The 13,097-nt window shown below is 47.1% G+C and overlaps 1 protein-coding gene across 6 annotated transcripts in view; it reads right to left on the bottom strand.

Annotated features, from left to right (window-relative positions):
- The window catches only part of LOC135911444 (angiotensin-converting enzyme-like), a 194,891-nt gene that overhangs the window by 66,052 nt on the left and 115,742 nt on the right, over window positions 1-13,097 (bottom strand). Inside the window, exon 1 of one of the 6 annotated variants that reach the window (XM_070536893.1) lies at window positions 3,478-3,677. The exons of 1 other annotated variant lie outside the window; for it this stretch is intronic. The gene's annotated coding sequence lies outside the window, so the exon portion shown is untranslated. 4 more of the 6 variants (XM_070536890.1, XM_070536895.1, XM_070536891.1 and 1 more) reach the window with 4 other exon arrangements.

Raw genomic sequence — 13,097 nt, 5'->3', positions numbered from 1 at the left:
TAATATTACCTCCCTGTTCCGAGTGCGAGCCGTCGAAGAAAAAAGTCGAGAAGCTCCGACGAAACAGGTGCCACGGCTACGAACAACAGCTTACCTTTCTTTCCGAAAGCAAGCGAGACTTCACGACCGCTGTAGGCAGTGTCGCCAAACAAAACATACAAAACGCGCGCGATCTCTTCCTCCCTATAGTGCGCCGGCTGTCCGCTAACAAAACTTAAAAGAGGCTAAAAAAAAACATACTACACGTTGAGAAACTCCTCCTCCTCGGCGTACCCGTCGCCAATAGCTTGACCGCATCACAATTGTTTATCGGCACCGCGTGCTGGCGCGTATACGTGCACGGCATGCAACATACGCTCGTGGCCGCCCGGTTTCGATCTTTATTGCGACGACGCGTCCTCAGCTGGCAGTCGCCACAAGGCACCGCCAAGGTCTCCCCTATCGCGCGACGCAACCCTTTCCGGCGACAGACTTGCGTGGCCGCCGTTTTGAGATTAAGAGATGGAAGACGAGCCGTCGCGGCCGCGCACATTTCGTTGCTTCGCTCGCGGGGCTGAAGTATGTGTGCGTTGCGGAACGCTTTTAAATGTGATGGCACTTGAGTGGTACTAACGCGGGATATCGTTGTGTTTAGTAAAAAAACAAAGGAAGAAACATCGGGGGGAAAAGAAAGCTCGCATGCAGAGATGTTCTTTGCCGTTCTCCGAAGATTCAGCTGTATGTCCCGGGTCATTGGTCCCCCGGGAACGCGCATCGCTAAGCTGTAAACAAACGAACGACACCAGCGTGTAATAGCTATTGACGCAACCCGAATTGAAAAAGAAAAATAGTAATGATAAAAGATTGCGTTGTTTGAGAGGAAGCTTTAACTATAGAGCTCCTATCTAAGTGAATGGGAGAACGGACGAGTCGCTTTTCCCTGGAAGCACTGCAGTTATCTTGATTATGTTTGCTGCATTTAAAGGGATAAAGTTGATATCTAGTGACTGTGGCAACAAACCTTTTAGGTGGTCAGTTTTCTTTTTTTGAGATAAATTGTTGAAAAGTCTAAAGTTCAAGAAGCCGAACTATCAAGTTTACAATTTTGTATGTCATCAATGAAAAACGCTGCCCTAATCCTTTTAACTGCGCTTAATAATATATCTAACGTAGATAAAATTGAGAGACTGTACACCGATTTCACATACACCATTACTTTGTGAATAGAAATCTTGCAACACCGTAAGTATTCTAACAATGTAAAGTAAACTGCAAATTCATTTGCCAAAATTGTCCGTTTTAGATGTTCTAACGAATTCATTTTACTTAAATGCGATGTGTTTTTGTTGCAGTGGTGCGAATTTGTAAATTTCGGGCTTCCATTTTTTTTAGGCTTACCAATATTCGAGAATTTTTATAATGTATTAAGGCTCTACTTCAAGAATTATGCTTGCTGCAATCGCGAAAATCTAATTATCGTTCAAAAATGCAATCTATTTCATTCAAATCGGTCCAGCGGTTGTGTCATAATAAGCACTTCAGCGTCTACATTTACCCTGTTTACTCCTATACGTCGTACACTAACTTACGTACCTCGACCTCTATATTGAACTCGCTGACAAAAAAGAAAGACAAGAATATTTCAATATAGGTCGACCAACATCTTTTCAGGAAAACGAAAAGTATTGAACACCACACCCTTCTATTTACCATAAGCTCGGCAACTAAGTCTGGCTTGTCGATGCCACCAGCTGCATTCTTACCGGAACTACAGAGGAAGTGGTCCTCGTCGAATGCTCGGCTGGCGTCTCCGGTACCACAAACGACGTCGTCCTCGACGCCATCGAGCGCTTTCGATACGCAGCGCTCATTAAAGCCAGACGGGATAATCTCCAGGTTGGCTTTCTACGGCGGGCGTGACGGAGGAACTATGCTAGCTCGGTACTTTTAGCTAGCTTTGTTCACGACGAGAGGTCGACATTCTCTGGTCACGAATGTAGGGGAATAGCTCATTTGTGGCTGGCAATTTCGAAAAAAACGAAAGACCGACCTATACGAATAAATACGATATTTGAATAGGTGGCATCGGGGTTGGTCCCGAGCCAAGGCTTCTTATTAACGTCCCAAATTGTTGGGACGCGGTAAGGCATGAAACACGAAGATTATGATGACGCGGCCTATGGGGAGGGCTCTGTGGGCAGCTCAGAATTAATTTCGACCAGCTAAACTTCTACGGCGGGCACCCAGAGCACGATGCTCGAGCGTTTGTGCATTTCGCCTGTGTTGAAGTGCGACCACCGCGTCCGAAATTTTTTTAGGAATGGGACGGTAAAGCGTGCACGCATTTATTCGCAGTGTTTTAGTGTTTAAGCAAGAACACGCAGACTGGTTGTGTTAAAAGAACAAACGCGTCTCTGTTACAGAATAACTTCAGTTTGGCCTAGTTGGTGTTTACTGCATACCATACTAACCGCAAATAAAGACGGGTACAGAGGAAGAGAGCACCCGTGTCGTTTTTGTGTTCTCTTCCACTGTCTCCGTCTTTATTTGCGGTCAGTATGATACGGAGTCGCTGTTAGACGGCGAATCCGCGTGACGGCCAACCTGGCGCGCTTTTCTCTTCTTTTCTCTGGCCTACACGGATAACCGACCGTCTTTGTTTAGTTGATTCGATGGAGAGTGGCACGTTCTGTTGACGTATTAGAAGTGGTTGATTTTGCCGGCAATACGCATGTAAGCTCTTGCAAAGAGTCCATCAGACAGATTCGCCTTGTTCTCAGTGGAACTAAGTATGGAGTAACACTTGAAAAAAGTGACGAGCGGAATGAATCACAATGCGAGGCATTGTTCGCCGGGATAGGGCATGGAGCAGGAAGGCTAACCTGCGCACCTTGTTACAAAATGTATCTGGAAGCCCAGCAGAACCTCGGATACTCCGCGTCTCTAACAGGCTGCTTTCCGCAGACAAAATACTTGCAGGATGCTTGCCGTAGACAAAGCCCACCGTTTCTGGTGCACCCCTCGAGTTCAGTGTGCACAATTAAGCACTGAAGTACTTCATAATTGTCGCATTTTCCTCATTCTGTTAACTTTTGTGGATTGATAGATTGATCAATTATCTCTCTAACGATTTAAAGCAACACAGGGACTATGAAATACGCCGGAACCTCCGGATTAATTTTGACCAGCAGGTGTTCTTTCTAATAAGCCCCAAAAGCTCGACACGTGGGCCTTTTTCGCATCTCGCACCCAGCGGAATGCGACTGCTACGAATGGCAATCGAGCCCGCAACCTCTTTCACAGCAGGAGGATCACCATGTATTCACGCAGCCACCGCTGCCGCAGGCACTGTCTTAACCGTGTGACATGGACGTACAGTTAAGCGGATGTGTTGCGGATCACTAATACGTCGATAAGAAACCCGTAAAATTTCTTGGTGTGCAAACACATGACAGGTACAAGTGACAGGCGGACAGAAAAGTTCGCACAATACTCATCGAGGAGGACGCACTTCAAACACCTCACCTCACAGAGAATTGCGGACTTCGCTTGAAGGCGTTCGGGGCAGAGCCAGTCGTTGTAGGTGACGTTGGCATGGGCTAGCGTTCTCGCCGAGAAACTGAAGCAGCGCCGGCGATTGGCACGCCTGCCAATTGATGCGTTGGTCACGTCCCGCTGAACCCGCAGATGTCGCGCACGTTGCACGGGGAAACGAAGGCATCGCGAATGAAAGCGACGGTGGAGTTCATTGTTGGCTGCAGTGCTAGTATCCGGTGGCTCAGCCAACCTGAGCTCTTTCTGAGCTGCGAGAACTTGACGCTATCCATTTCGAGCTGAAGCAGACCTTTGAGCATTCCGTGCTCGGCGCGTGCAGTTTTTTGCAGTATAATACCAAGGTCATAGATCTGGTGAGTGAGTGAGTGAGTGAGTGAGTGAGTGAGTGAGTGAGTGAGTGAGTGAGTGAGTGAGTGAGTGAGTGAGTGAGTGAGTGAGTGAGTGAGTGAGTGAGTGAGTGAGTGAGTGAGTGAGTGAGTGAGTGAGTGAGTGAGTGAGTGAGTGAGTGAGTGAGTGAGTGAGTGAGTGAGTGAGTGAGTGAGTGAGTGAGTGAGTGAGTGAGTGAGTGAGTGAGTGAGTGAGTGAGTGAGTGAGTGAGTGAGTGAGTGAGTGAGTGAGTGAGTGAGTGAGTGAGTGAGTGAGTGAGTGAGTGAGTGAGTGAGTGAGTGAGTGAGTGAGTGAGTGAGTGAGTGAGTGAGTGAGTGAGTGAGTGAGTGAGTGAGTGAGTGAGTGAGTGAGTGAGTGAGTGAGTGAGTGAGTGAGTGAGTGAGTGAGTGAGTGAGTGAGTGAGTGAGTGAGTGAGTGAGTGAGTGAGTGAGTGAGTGAGGCATTCGAATGAAATTAGAAATGTTGGAAACTACTGTCTCGCAGGCTCCTCCACGAAAAGTAAATTGTACAACAATGAAAGGCATGAGATCACGAGGTAATATGCCAAACACGTTCCGGATATAAAGCTCATTTTGTAAACGTGCCTAAATAGTAAACATAGGAAGAAGAAACAGCAATAAAATGGCATATTAACAAATTATACACAACTGAATCAAACGGTACAAAATAAATATGTAAATAAATAACTGAATAAATCAGCGGATCCCATGCGCTGTGGAAATCAGTCTAATTGGACCTCTCATTGGTATTTGTCAAGAACGCTGTTCCTGGTTAGTGACAACTTGCAAGTGGAGATTACACGACCCAGTTGAAGACGCTTTCACTGGGAACAGCATCGCTCAACTTAATCTTGTTGCGCTCGAGCATGCACATGCCACGCAGGACGACGATGGACGACCGCGATGGCACAAAGATGACTGTTGACGACGCTCAAATGATCACTCCCACTAGAGCAAGAGAAGGACATGCCAAGTTTTAAGAAATTGTTGCCAAAATGACCGAAGATAATTGTCAAACTCAGCAGTAGCTTTGTTCAGTAACCTGCTGCATATCTCTATGCCATCATGAAATCTGACTCTGAATCGTCACGTGAATCATGAAATCTTCTGGGCATATCAGTAGACACACGAAGTGGCGCGCTCGCCGCTAACCAGAATGCTAAACGATAGCGCGGCATAGTATATCTTAGTGTAGTCGCAGCATTGCAGCCGGTAGAACACTGGTACACGAGTCCAAGCATTTCTCACGCATGAGCACCGGTAATTTCCACACGCATTAACATTTTAATGCGAAACTTTCCTTGCCTCTTCCGCCCACTTTTCGTGTACTACCTGCTGGCTGCTATCTAGCACATATGGCCGGTACCGCACGTAGTGCAAACCCGTGGCAGCCGGTGATGTACGTAAGCGCAGGTGTGATCTCGAACACAAACACCACGCCGTCTTCATGCCGTCGTTGTCATTTCTTTGTGATCGATGATCAGTTGGCATATCGCCGTCATCGTTCCGCCGTCTTCACCCTGCTGGCGCTGTATCGCCACTTCGTCATCACTTCACCGTCGTCATATCCGTCGCTGTCCTTCTATCGTCGTCATTCCTTCCTCAAAATTCTGTCGTCGTGATGCAGCTATCGCCATGCCATTGTGTTCGTTCCATTTTCTTCATTTTGACGTAGTTATTCTGGTGTCGTCATGATATTGTCGGCATGCCACTGGCGTCATCGTCATGCTATCCTCATCACTCAATCGCGACTATGCCGTCGTCGTCACGTCCGCATCGTCATACTGCCGTCATCATTCCGCTGTGATCATTCCATCGTTTTGATTCCTTCGTCGATCGTCATGCGTAGGATCCGTGTGCTCGAACGGTACACGCTGATATTGACCGAGGAGCTTCCCGTTGAAGATGCGTCCAGCTTGGTGTCCCATACTTGCAAATGGTTGCTGAACAAAAACAGCGTTCTTCACAAATGCCAGTGAACGCTTCGCTTAAACCGTTTGCCAGAGCGCTTGGGATGCACAAGGTTTTTACTTCCCAGTAGGCCGCTATTAACTTCAATGGCGTTTTTCTTTTTATACCCCGCGCATCAGCATAAGGGTTAGCTCATATGTTACCCCCATAGCTTGTGACATTTCCATCCTTCGTAGACAACTTGCCTGCATTGACGTGAATGTTGTTGGCTCGCTTATCGTTTTAGCGTGTAGCGTTGTGTAGACTAATGTCTTCTAGATGTTAAAAATGCCCAAATTTTTGTGTTCACAACGCTGTTGCAAATACGTATTTTAATCATTTTCACTAACCATGCGAAGGGCTTAAGCTAAATTTTGAAGTGGCAAATAATAAATGCATTCTGTGTATTGATGTGAACATTTCTTTGGAATCAAATATATTGGGACGTGTACTTGTTTACATTTCATCGAGTGACCGCGTTTCACCGCTTAACAAATGTTATCGCCCAGGGCATGGTGCGCCTGCATGTATCGGAAGTTTCTGGAATTTTATCGATGGTTCTATCCGCTGTCTGTTGCCACCGAACCTTGTATAATCTTATTGCATGTATGCGCGACGCGAATTGTGTAGTACTTTCTGGAATACACGAGGGCACCAACGATTTCTCTGGAACCTTCCATGACTCGCGTATTAAAGCCGACGCACTTGACCCGCTGATCAGATTTCGACGACCACAGGCTGTGTTCGCCGCTGTCGTTGCTCTTTGAGTGTAGCCTCTTTTCGTGGGCACAGGTTCACCCAATAAAACTTAGTTTCGTCATTCACAGTTTTGCTACTGTGTTCCTTGCCGTCACTACTAGTGACAATATGTCTATGTTCTTGGACTACCAGCCTAGATAAAAAGAAACGGTGCAGTTTTCTGCGACGGTACTCAATGCGATTTCGTGAAAGGGGACATTGTTGCTGCGTGCACTAAACCTGCTTTCGAGGGACAAAAAGGTCGACAGCTGCACCAGCTGGTATATGATTGTAGAGGAAAACAAATGAATAACACAACGTAAACAAGCAATAAGGCGACGGAACGAGGCTGGAACTAACAGAATTTTTATGCGATTAACAATATTTGGGAACATTACCCACACTGCAGTATGTTTGTATCCAACATATTTCCCCTACCCTGTTCGGCTGCTAAGCACGAGGCCGGGGCATCGAGTACCGGCCATGGAGGCCGCATTTCGATGGGGGCGAAATGCGAAAACACCCATGTGCCTAAATTTAGGGGCACGTTAAAGGACCCCACGTGATACAAATTTCCGGAATCCTCCACTACGGTGTGCCTCGTTATCAGATCGTGGTTTTTGTACGTAAAACCCCGTAAGTTAATTTTGTTTTTTCGCACACCCAGTGACCCAAGTTTTCCGGTAGTTTGGGCCAATAGGTATGCGCTGGCTGCTGCCTTTCCGAGCAGATAACATGCACCACGGTGCGTGTGTTCGATGAGGCAATTTCGGCATTGCATATGTGTGTTGTTTTGTCTATATTATTTACTGTTTAAGAAGGTCAAACTTGACTACTGTGTTGTGATTGTTGTGGAATTACAGCGCATCAGACTTCCATTTTCGAGTTCGTGTACCTAGTGTACAGTGCTTTGTACTGTTATTGGATTTCAATCGTCCATGTAGTAATAAACTTTTTTCGGAACATGTGATGTCGGTATGTGCCCATTTTTGGTCAATCGCCTATAATGGACGCACCAAGGCGAACCAAGGGCTATGCTGCTTTAAATACAGGGTGTCCCAGAAGCGTTTCCCTGATTACAAACATGCAGAAGGCAGAAAATATGACGCATAGACACATACCTTTCATCTTGAATTGCTTATGGCATATTAAAGCTTTTGTGCGTACATATTTACTTACTGTTACTTTGTTAAAATTACAGGACCTTTTTTCTTCGGTGGAACGACAATCAGAGCCAACACCTGTCTTGATATATTTGTTGTGCCACAGATTCAGGGCATTCCGGACTTAATTTTCCAACAAGATGGTGCACCACTTCATTGGGGGTTAGATGTTCGTGCCTATTTGGATACAACATTTTTGCGGGGAAATCGTCGGGTGGAGTGTTCTCAACTGGCCTGTGCGATCACCGGACATAACACCACTGGATTTCTTCCTTTGTGGTTATGTCAAGGACCGGATTTGCCAAACACCAGGTGAACGACATCGCAGCATTACGGCGCAGAATTTCTGACGTCTTAACATCCATCCCTCGCTAAATGTCGACCAAAACATGGGTGGAATTGGAATAGCGCCTGGATATCTTATGGGCAACGAAAGAAGCAGACGGCGAAATTTATTAATTGTGTATGTGCGCACAAAACCTTGAATTGTTACCTGCACTTGTAGATCAAAGATATGTGTATATGTGCCCTATTTTCTGCCTTCTACATGTTTGTAATCAGGGAAAGACTTGTGGGAGACCCTGTATAATAAAGCAATTACGCCCGATACGGCGGAACTCCGCGCCACTAGCTTGGAGAAAAAGAAAACTCAATGCCGCGTTGCCGACACGGACGAAGAATGATCATAATAATCATCATGACATATAAAACATATCATAATTTATTACACACCCATCAATAAAAAAGATTTCCAACAACACTGATGTCACCAATCATCTTCAGAAGATTGATGCGTGGCCAATTTTTATTATGGGAAACAACAAACCTCCGCCAGTCCTCCGACGCGTGGTCGCCAGAGGATTGTACCAGATGTTACGTTAGAACATGATTAGGCAGAGAAAGACGCGTGTGAGCGTGATGTCAGCAAGCTTGAGGGACAAGGAGTTCTGTTTCTTGAGCGGTATACATTGGCAATCTGGTGATTTGTTTCTAAATAAGGCTTCTCGCGCTCGCGCTGCAATGATTTTCGTCCATGCTCCGTGGGGCTGTGGGAGATAATATACTTATTTTCCGCAATAAACGCCCAATTGTCAGTTGCGGCCTCAGCCCGTCATCTTCTTGCCTACGTACGTTGTGTTATTTGCTGGTTCTTCACCTTTCAAGGAGTCGTGTGAGCAATTGATAGAGCTTAAGTCGTCGAAGCCGGGAGTCAAAACCTCGAACGGGCTCAGTAATCCGCTGCCTTAGACGCTGAGCCAACACGACCAGTTGTTCTGAGTGATAGGTATTAGACATCGGGGTAAAAAGAGAAGGTCCTGAACGAGCCCTGAGCACGAAGCTGGCAAGGAAGGAGCACCCTGGGTGAAGGTCATGTCGCCAAACTGTGCGCATTCACCATTACTGAGCGAGCAGACTGAACGAGCAGTTTAGAATAATTTGGAAAGTGGCCACCAAACTCATCTTGTCAGGCGAACCCGCGTGAAACGCCCTCTTCTTCCTAAGGAGCACGTGACTCTAGAGCTGCGGACACCTAGTGTGTGCTCAGATCTCAGCACCACAGGCGCGCACTAATATCCGTGCTTCTTCTTTTTTATTATTCATGGCCTTCAAAGGCGTTCAGCGGGCACGCGGCATTCGTTGTGATTGTTCACAGTAAAATAAACAAAAGAAATAACACGTGTGCTTATCAAAATGAATGACCGCGAACGTTCATTCATATATCGTTTTTAACAAAGTTCTATTTAGATAGATGAACGGGACAGCACGCGGCAAACCTCCCTGACCGGCTGCTTTCTGTAGCTGCCGGCAGGTGGCGAAAAAAAAATATCGGGTTTTACGTGCCAAAACCACTTTCTGATTATGAGGCACGCCGTAGTGGAGGACTCCGGAAATTTTTACCGCCTGGGGTTCTTTAACGTGCACCTAAATCTAAGTACACGGGTGTTTTCGCATTTCGCCCCCACCCCGCAGGTGGCGAAACAAGTTCATGCTTGCGCCGTCGCGGCAGCAGTTCGCATCTCCATAGGCGAAGGAAAATTTGCACTTCTTTCTTAAAAACCAGGCAATAAACTTTGGCAAGTGTTACAATGAACGACGATGATTTTAAATGGCGATGTTTCTGTAAAACTTTAGCAACAACAGTGCTGCGGTAAACGCAAAATCTTTTTTTTTTTGAACACGCTAAGCGAAATATGCAGGACCCTTATTAAGTGCGTTAGCATTACTAGTGTCAAAGTGAAAAAAAAATAATTACGGCGGAACGCATCTATAAATGAATAATGACGACGCAACAACAGCGCCTAATCGGGATGGAATGACGACAACATGGTTACTGTAGAGTGACAAAGAAGGAGTGACGTCCGTGAATCGACGAAGGAAGTATGGGGACGATTGCATGACGACCCGCCGTGGTTGCTCAGTGGCTATGGTGTTGGGCTGCTGAGCACGAGGTCGCGGGATCGAATCCCGGCCATGGCGGCCGCATTTCGATGGGGGCGAAATGCGAAAACACCCGTGTGCTTAGGTGCACGTTAAAGAACCCCGGGTGGTCGAAATTTCCGGTGTCCTCCACTACGGCGTGCCTCATAATCAGAAAGTGGTTTTGGCACGTAAAACCCCATAATTTTTAAATTGCATGACGACAAGGTGTTGACGTTTCTGAAGTGATGACGATAGTAAAACGACAGCGTATAACGACGTCAGCATGACGACAATGGTATTACGATGACATGACATACGTCATACGACATACGACATACGTCATGTAGTCATCGTCACACTACAACGTGTGACGATGACTACATGACGAGAGTCGGATGACTGAGTTTGAATGGAGATGGTGAAACGACCATCATGGTATCACGACAACGGTATGACAACGGATGCATAATAGCGACTGTTCCACGACGACTCAATGAAATTATAGTATGATGATGAAAAACTTTATCCTTCTTAAAAGGGAAGGGGGCAATGGAATAGAGGGTGGGGGGAGGAACTACATGAAGTAGGCCTCCTTTATCCTCTCAGCCCACTCCAGGATGGGCTCCTGAAGATCGGGCCTGGAGCTGCGCAAGGGAGCCTCCCACTGCTCCTCACTAGATATTAAATGCTTGAGGAAAGGGGGAAGGGGGTGCTTAGGGCACCCCCACGTGTTGTGTTTTAAGTCTGCTTTGGGAGAGACACAGAATTTACAAGAGGGAGAAAGGTAAATGGCGGGATGAATGCGGTGGAGGAGGTAAGGGGACGGAAAGATGCGACTTTGCAGCTGTCGCCACAGAACTACACACCTACGCGGAAATTTGCCCATGAGTGGCGGAAAGGTTAAGCGGTCTAATCGGTAGTGTGTGCAGATGTCGTGGTAAGTAATAAGTCGATCCCGCGCTGTAAACGGTGCCTCCTCCGTGGCGAGGTCCGACACATCTGATGCCTGAGCCCGGACTGTAAATCCTCGGGCACAGGCAGGAGCCGCCTCGTTTCCGGCAAGGCCCGCATGTGCTGGAGTCCAGGTTAATGCCACAGTTTGATGGAAAGGATGGGCCAAGAGGAGAGAAAGGGCTAGCTTAGAGACCCTGCCCGCTCCGAAGTTATGTATGGTTGCTTTGAAGTCGCTAACGATAACTGATGAATTTGGGATTGTGAGGGCCAGGGCTATGGCCGCTTCCTCCGCCTCCTCCGAGGAAGAGGCAGGAATGGAGGTGGCCGCAGCGACCTGGCCGTGAGAGTTAATGGCTGGTATTGCGTAATGATTTCTGTTCCCATATTCGGCGGCATCAACATAGAGCGCGTCTTTTGAGGTGGATAATTGTTTTTGGAGAGCCTTTGCTCACTGCCTCCTGCGCTGTTTGTGATGCACAAGCTGCATGTTTTTAGGAAGTGGGGGGATGCAGAGGTTCTCGTGTATGTGATGTGGAATGGTGTATTTAGTCATGATGATGGGTGCCGGAGTGATACAAAGAGTTTGTAGAATTTGTCGACCTGTTGCGGTGTCAGAAAGTCTGCTATATTGGGATGCGAGGTGGGCTTCTGTGAGTTCAGTAAGCGTGTTGAAAGTTCCAGTAAGCATTAGCTTTTGAGTGGAGGTACGTATGGGAACCCCCAGAGCAAATTTATATATTTTACGTAAAAGAGTGTCGATCTTATCTGATTTTGATTTAAGTAAATGTAGATATGGTGTTGCGAACGTAATCTTACTGATCACGAAGGCCTGAATCAAGCGGAGAAGTTCCGCCTCCTTTAGTCCGCCATGTTTATTGGAGACTCGCCCTAGAAGGCGCAGGGTGTGATCGACTGTGGTGTGGAGTGTATGTAGGGTATGTGTGTTTAGCCGGTTGCTTTGAATGTTTAAACCGAGCACCCGGAGCCTGTCCACTCTAGTAACAGGGATGTGGTTTAGGATGAACTGTATACTAGACATGTGTTTTCCGGCCCCCCGGTGGGATGGCAGAAGAAGTAGCTGGGATTTTTGAGGGGAGCATGTGAGATTCATAGCCGCGGCATGAGCCACGACGGCGTCTGCTGCGGCCTGTAGAGTGTCTTGAATCTCTCCATCGGAACCGCCAGTCGTCCAAAAAGTGATGTCATCGGCGTAGAGTGAAAACTTGAGATCGGGAAAAGACCGCAATGCTTGCGCTATCGGCATCACAGAAATATTAAAAAGAAAAGGGGAGAGCAGTGAGCCTTGGGGCGCGCCGTAGCTACCTAAAGCGGATGAAAGGGATTGCTCTGTGCCTATGTGTATCGTTGCGGTATGGTTGGATAAGAAGCTACGTATGCAGTCATATGTCTTTCCGCCAACCCCAATGAGATTAAGCTCTCGGAGGATGGCGGAATGTGAAACGTTATTGAAGGCTCCATGGAGGTCCCGACTGAGAATTGCTAGCGTATCTAGACTGCTATTGGGTGTAATGATGTCATGGTTCCTTCAAAGCATGATATCTTCACATGAGAAAGATTTTCGAAAACCTACCCTTTCTGATGGATAAAGATTGTTGTCCTCCATGTATTTACTGAGTCGGTTGAGGATGACGTGTTCGAGTGTTTTACCTAGACAAGAGGTTAGTGATATAGGCCTGAGATTAGAAGTGTTGAGTGGTTTGTTTGGCTGTGGGATAAAAATCACCCTGGCATCTTTCCACGAACTAGGGAGGGTGCCAGTGTCAAAGCAGTGATTGAAGTACGCCGTGATGGCTGTGACAGAGTTGTCGTCTAGATTGTGGAGTATTTTATTGTTAATAAGGTCGGGGCCTGGTGCCGACATTGTGCGCAGGGTGGCGAGGGCATGGCGAACCTGTGCTTCCGTGATAGCGGCGCTAAGTAGCTCGTTGGG

This window comes from Dermacentor albipictus, chromosome 4 (genome assembly GCF_038994185.2).
Source record: "Dermacentor albipictus isolate Rhodes 1998 colony chromosome 4, USDA_Dalb.pri_finalv2, whole genome shotgun sequence".
Classification (NCBI taxonomy): Eukaryota; Metazoa; Arthropoda; class Arachnida; order Ixodida; family Ixodidae; genus Dermacentor; species Dermacentor albipictus.
The sequence above is the reverse complement of the archived record's forward strand: the minus strand, read 5'-3'. Positions and strand labels throughout refer to the sequence as shown.